Source organism: Gavialis gangeticus, unplaced genomic scaffold (assembly GCF_001723915.1).
Source record: "Gavialis gangeticus isolate Ggan-Ray unplaced genomic scaffold, GavGan_comp1, whole genome shotgun sequence".
Lineage (NCBI taxonomy): Eukaryota > Metazoa > Chordata > Crocodylia > Gavialidae > Gavialis > Gavialis gangeticus.
In genome coordinates, this window is record NW_017729006.1 from 16,800,142 (window position 1) to 16,807,330 (window position 7,189).

Sequence of the window (7,189 nt, forward strand, 5' to 3'; positions counted from 1 at the left end):
CCTCGCCTCAGCGGGGAGTGGCGGGATGGCCCTGGCGCGCGCAGCCTCCGCCGCGGGCGTGTCTGTGTGTGTCCTGCACTTTGTCTATTACAGCGTGTGCGTGTGTGTGTCCTGCATTGCGTGTACTACCCCACGTGTGTGTCCTGCACCGTGCATATCCACCACACGTGCGTGTGCCTGGGTGTGTCCACTCTTTGTATTGTGTGCGTCTCCTGCACCGTGTCCGCTACACCGTGTGTGAGCATGTCTTGCACTTTGTCTATTACACCGTGTGTGTCTCTTCTGCATTGTGTGTACTACACTACGTGTGTCCTGTGTGCACCACACATGCGCTGTGCATCTGGATGTGTCCACTCTTTGTATTGTGTGCGTCTCCTGCCCTGTGTCTGCTACGCTGTATGCGTGCGCCTGTCTCCTGCATTGTGTGTATGTACGTGTGTGTATGCATGTGTCTCCTGCACCGTGTGTGTCCTCGTGCATCGCACCCATGTGGATATATGCATAAGTTTGTGTGTGTCCACCCTGTGTACCATGTGTACCTCTGTCACCCGCACCGTGTCTCCTATCCTGTGTGTGTTTGTATGTGTGTCTGTCTGTCCTATGCACTGTGTGTGTGTCAATGTGCACACACACATAGCACCCAGCACAGCTGTGTCCTCGTCCCACCACCACCTAGGGCTGCCTTGCCCACATGGCCCCCAAGTGTCCCCCAGGAAACACACTGGCACAGTTTCAGTCTGCAATCTTCCAACTACTTTAATAGAGGAGAGAGATAATGAGGCACAGAGCAGACGCCATGTCCTCGGGCCCTGCTCTGGGGCACATTTGGCCCCTAGACCCATCAAAGACTTGAGTCCCTACTGATGTGAAAGCCTGTGAGCCAGTGCAAACTGAAGCAGTACGCATCCCCTAAGGCATGTGTGCCACAAGCAGCATAGGTGGTGTGTGTGTGTGGCAGGTGGCTGCAGGGGAGGGGGTAGACAAATGGGGCAGGGAGTAGAAAAGTAGAGCAGCAGATCAGGTGGGGAAGACAAGGCTGGGAGTGGAAAGCAAAGCAGCCCCAGAGCAGAAAGCAGAGCAGCAGATCAGGTGGGGAGCACAGGACAGGAGAGTGAAAAGCAGAGCAGAAGATCAGCCCGGGAGCAGAAAGCAGAGCAGTGGATCAGGCAGGGAGCAAAGGGAGGGGGTGAAAAGCAGAGCGGCAGACCAGGCAGTGGAAAGGGATGAGTGTGCCACTCAGGGAATGTGCAGCAAATGTGTGGCCTGCCTGCCAGAAAGATTGGCCCACCCTTGCCTTAAGTCTTAAAATATGCCCCTGCAGTCAGGTGCCTTCCTCTGCAGACTGCCAGTGCACTGAAATCCAACCCTTTGCTCTGGGAGCACAGAGAAGGCTGGCAGGATCATCTCCCAAATTACAGAATCCATTCAGCTCTAGAGCAACATTTCTTTGAAAGCAAACCACCCTTGCTTTGTCCCAGTAACACACCATTCAAATTGAGCATAACATTCTTGTTTTCTTGTCCCAGTGCTGTTCATTTTGGCAGAGTTTCTTCGTAACACCTTTGGATCCTGGTCAGCTTGGAGTCAGTTTTCTATCTGTTTTTTATGCATGAACACAATTCAGCAAGTCTAAGGTTACAAACCCTGTAGAGAGACAACAACATGAAAAGGTAGACTCCTGTGGTTGGGAGGAAGCATACCGCGGGCCCAGCCCTGCTCAGATAATTTCTACTGGCATGCCATGCTCTGAGCATGACTGGAAGAGTGAGGGAAAATACAGCTCAGTTAATTTAAATCTCAGTCAATACTGCTTTTTTAACATAAGAAATGTGGCTGGCAATTACTGATACAGGTCATTTCTGTATTGTTTTAGTAATATACATGTAAACCTTTACATTCATGTGCAAACTTACTCAGGTGGAAAGTCCCTGAAATATCTCAGTAAAGTCACACAAGTTTGGGGCCATAGGCAGAGCTCAGACTCATTCCTCAGCTGCTTCTGTGCAGGTAGAACTGAGTCTTACTACATGTGCTTGCTTCTCTTTTTATTTTTTGGTTGTTTTCTGTTTTATTTTAGGCTGTTCTAGGAAATGACCCTTACTGCAAAGGTTTTGCAAAGCTACAACAAACAAACAAATAATTCATTTAATTAAATTAGGGTTGTTTCATAATGTGGTCAAAACATTGCTTTCTCTGCAGAAGTGGGCAACATCTCCCTGTTTATTTTTGCTCCCTTATTTTCTGTCAGTTGACATTTTCACTGCAGAAATGCCTTGTAGAGTCACTCCAGATTCACAGTAGAGATATCTTTTATTAAACCAACAAGATTTTTGCAAAACAAATTTCTTTAATTGTAAGCTTTTGGGCACAAACACCTTTCCATCAGGCATTGAAGAAAAGATTGTAAAAGTTCTCCTGGGTGGAAATGGAAGTTCATATTTTGTAGGATTTCACAGAGGAGTCAATAGATGGAAAACTCCTCTGGGTGGTCAGTTCATAGCTGGTATAGGGTCTCTCACCTCTTGTGAGGATTTGTGATGAATGATGCAAATTACCTTGAAACAAAGGCAGGAGCAGTGTCTCAGGTTTCAGGTGGTCACAGTTGATTCCTGCTTGGGAAAATATGAAGATTTCATTTCTAGCGTCATTGTAGCTCAGGAAGGAAGCACAGCTTATTCTGTCAAGAGAATTACCTAATTAATCAGTCAGGGGACAGAGGAATTCCCATTGAACCACTGAAGGAGAAGTTAAAAAACCTTAAGCATATGCTTTCCTCCTTGAATTATTTATCTAACAAGAAATTAGACATTCAGGGCCTATTGCAAGACTGTACCTGAAAATCAGAGAGGCAAAATGCAACCTCTGGAAATCTGTAATTCAAAATTAAATTTCTGGCCCTGCAACATGAGGCAAATCCCCCAAGAAAGCATCACACCCAAAGTTACACTAATTTCCCAGGATTAAATATATATATTAGAGGTGGCATTGCTTTCCTATCATAGTGTTTCAACCATTATTGTTATTATTTATTATTTATATTGTGGTAAAATAAAAGGCCCATCAGACAGGGCCTCATTGTGAAAGGATCTTTCCACACAGATTCATAGATTGTAAGTCCAAAAGGGACCTCAGAAGATCATCAAGTCCAGCCCCCTGCACCCAGGAAAGATAGCTGGGGGTCAGATGACCCCAGCAAGAGGTCCAGTCTCCTCTTGAAGATTTCCAGGGTAGGTGATTGCACCACCTGGAGGGAGTTTATTCCACAGTCTGGACACCCTGACTGTGAAGAAGTTTTTCCTAACAAGCCTGAATTGATCTTCCAGGAATTTGTGGCCATTACTCCTGGTTTTCCCCCCTGGTGCTCTGGTGAACAGTTGCTCGCTGAGCCCTTGATGTACTCCGCTAGTGTAGTGGTAAGCTGCTACCAGGTCCCCTCTCAGGCTGAAGAGTCCCATATCCCTCAGCCTTTCCTTGGATGGCTTGCCTTTTAAGACTCTGATCATATGGGTGCCTCGTCTTTGGACTCTCTCAAGCTTGTCCACATCCTTGTTAAAGTGTGGTGCCCACAACTGGATGCAGTACTCCAACTGTGGTCTCACCAGTGCTGAGTAGAGCAGAAGAATCACCTCCTTGGTTTTGCTGGAGATGCATCATGGATGCATGCCAGAGTATTATTTCCCCTCCTGGCTACAGCATTGCACTACTGGCTCATATTCATACTGTGGTCTACTATTACCACCAGGTTCCTTTCATTCATGGTGCTAGTCAGTTTGGTGCCACCAAGCCTGTAGGTGTGTTGGAAGTTGCTCATCCCGAGGTGGAGCACTTTACATTTCTCAATGTTGAACTTGATCAGATTCTGATCTGCCCAATTTGCTAGCCTGTCTAGGTCCACCTGTATCTGTTGCCTATCTTCAAGCGTGACCACGGTCCCCCATAACTTGGTGTAATCCATGAACTTGGTCAGTGAGCTCTTCACCCCCACATCCAAATAGTTAATAAAGATGTTGAAATGTACTGGATGAAGCACTGACCCCTGCGGGACACCGCTGTCCACTTCTTGCCAGGATGACACAGTTCACTATGACTCTGGGTCCTATCCTGCAGCCAGTTTCTCACCCACCTGACTGTCTCAGAGTTCAACCCACAATCCTCCAATTTTCTCATGAGGACATTGTGGGGTACTAGAGATCAAGGATTATGCATGGGTTGTGAACTTTCCTGCTTTGAGGAATACATAATCCACAATCTAAATAGATAGGACAAAGGCAAGGGAATTCTACAGCTGAAGAGCCAAAACAAGAGAAATTAAAGTCTCAGTCATACAAATGGGTGCAGAGGGGTTCATACATACCACTAAGTGAGATTGGGGGGGAGGGGTCAAGTGTTAGATCAGTGATTCTGAGAGTGTTGGGGCACCCTGGGATGCCACAAGATCTTTTGCTTGTTGCCTTCCTTTGAGGTGTAAGGAGAGAAGCAGGTTGAGGAAATAAGTGCAGGCTTTGGCTCTACCCTGCCCCACTGCCTAACCCCTCTGTAAGGAGATACACTGTCATGAATAAATCAGTCTCTGAAATGTGGTGCTGCTCAATTTACAAAGGTTGTGGATGATTGCCTTGAGTCTAAATAGGTTCAGAACCACTGGGCTAGATGTCCAACGTGACCTGGACACTACAATGCTCATGGGGACAGAGAGGTGCTTCACATGGCTCAGGTAGGAAAGCTGAGCAGGGGAGCTGCCTCAGGTAGAAAATGCTGAGGACAGGGTTGTCTCTGAAATCCCACCCCTTTCCAGGGCTTTAGTGCCTTTCTCTGTAAGATAAGCAGTCCTCCAACCTGGGATTCACAGCTCTGAATCCTCCTGAACTTACGTGCCAAGAACCTTTCCTTCAAGGAGCAAGCAGGAATTGGTCCCTTCTTATAGGGAACCGGTGAAGCAGCGAGTGGTCAAAGCCCTCACTCAAGATGTGGAAGACCTGGGTTTCAAGTCCCTCCTTTCCCTGAAGAAATTCAAACCTGTGGCAGAGTGCTCTATACTACATCACTAGCCTAGAGTCATCCACTGATAGGAGGGAGTCTTAGTCCCTCCTATTGCAGCTGTTTTTTTGGCTTCCTCTGGGCCAAAGAAAGCATGAGCACCAGACTGTACAGTTTTGATATTCACCTGAACCTTAGCAAAAATGACCTTCTGAATCCTCTCTAGTATAGTCCCACACAGACACAATTCCAGCTCCCCCAAATACAATACAGAAAATTATATTCACGAGGAATTACAGAAGAAACCACAAACACTGGCATATTTTTGACGGGTTAGGAATAGTGGTAAAAAGAGGTCTTTCTGATTATGAGAAAATGAAGAGTGATCACAGTTTCTCCTTTTTATACAATCCCATCATATAAAGCAAAGGAACCTTGACTACAATTAATAGCAGGTATATGAAAAAATAATAGAAGGGAACATACACATGCAGCATATAATTACTGTGATATTAATTCTAGCACATGCTCATTGAATCAAATTAGGAAGAGCCCTGCTAACTTTATGACCAAGAAGATAAGATTAATCAACTTCCCTGCTGCAGGACACAGTGAAGGAACCAGAAAGGAATTTATCTGTACCTTCCTCTCTTCACAGTTGTTCAGGCACATTTTTGTTGTTATTTTCACATTCCTATGAGGAAGGAGGAATTGGCCACTGGCCCTGGCTCTCCATCAGGCATGATAAACTGAGGCCCGATCTTTTAAGGAAATATTCTATGTTCTTGGCTTAAAAGCTGTGCAAACATGAATATGCAGACTGTGCCTCCCTCATTTCTGTGAGCAAGGAGGGCACTGAAATACAGTCCATCCCTGTGCTGCCTGGCATGCAAAATGCACACATATGAAAAACTCAACAAAGATGACCATTTTCAGGCTTGAAAGAGTGTTTGGCTGTTCAGTGCTGTCAGATAAAAAATGTTAGGTTCCTAAAGTGCAATTTATGGGATCTCTGTAGAAATTTATAGATATTTTGCCAAGGATTTTGTCGAAATACTTATTCAAATTAATGATCTGTCACCAGATATTGTAGATTGTACAAATGTTCATTCTCTTTACTAATCATTAAACTGATTTTTAAACCTGGACTGTGACCAAGAAACATCAGAAACTAAGAACCCCCTCCCTTTTAAACAGCTGCCTTACAAAATACTGCTTAGCAACAGTGGCTGTTAGAACAGAGTGCTAAAAGGAAAAGTGCTAAAACAAGTTTCAACATGTTATGATTTAAAATAGCAGAGTTATAAACTTCTGGAAAATCTCTTCTCATTTCTAAATAAATTCTAAAGCCCCTTAACAAGAGTGGAACAAGTAATATAATCACCAGCTTTATGTTTGAGTTTGGTGCCTTAAAAACATTAAACTAATTAGTTCAAATATGAAAAGATAATAAAAAAGAGATTCTGTTATTTCTTGATATATGGGCTCTAAAAAGATGGTGAGCTGGATCAAATGTCATAATTGAATTAACTCCACTGAAATCAAGGTTACAGTCAGGGTAAATTTGATTCACATACTTTATATCCACCAGTAGGCAACTGTTGATCCTCTGCATCATGGTGTACACATACCGAGCCTAGTCAGATGCCTGATGAATCTATTTGTGGTTGACAAGCCCAATTTGAGAATGACACAACACAGCTTGTTACAAGTTTCACAGATTCATATGTTGTCTGAGTTGGAGTCCAGGTTTACAACATGCTGCTTTCTTTTTTCTCACTTGCCTTCCATCCTCTGGATCAAGGCTGTGTCATGTTGAGCTACACTCAGTGCCAGATGTTCCCTCAATATCAGACAGCACTCCTCTCAGCTTTCTACATCAATGTTGAACAACTTCATATCATTTTTAAACACACTGTGGTACTGCATAGAGGGTGACCCTGCTTTCTAAACCTGTCTTGAATCATATATCTACCATGCCTTAATTAAATATTTAAGTTGTTAAAAACATAGACTTTGTGGATTGTTGTGTTTAAAAGTGATGTTTGGAGCTTGGATTTGCATATGCAGTATGGAGAAAATAATCTACTATATTACTGTAAAATCAGTTTATCATAGTTCTTGCTAAAGCTGGGTTGAGCAAGCCATAGTTTACTTCTGATGCAATTGCCTATAATAGGAGATAACTAGAATTGGTCACCTCATAGGTCCC

General features: G+C 44.2%; 1 long non-coding RNA gene across 2 annotated transcripts; it reads right to left on the reverse strand.

The window, feature by feature from the left end:
- Positions 1-1,534: 1,534 nt before the first annotated feature.
- LOC109291776 lies at positions 1,535-6,614 on the reverse strand. Of its 2 annotated transcripts, none has more exons than XR_002095951.1 (2): positions 5,620-6,614; positions 1,535-2,609 (listed from the first exon to the last, which is right to left on the reverse strand). It is a non-coding gene; the product is annotated as an uncharacterized LOC109291776 (long non-coding RNA). The 2 variants fall into 2 exon arrangements; XR_002095950.1 differs by having other exon boundaries at positions 1,535-2,612.
- Between the last annotated feature and the right edge of the window lie 575 nt (positions 6,615-7,189).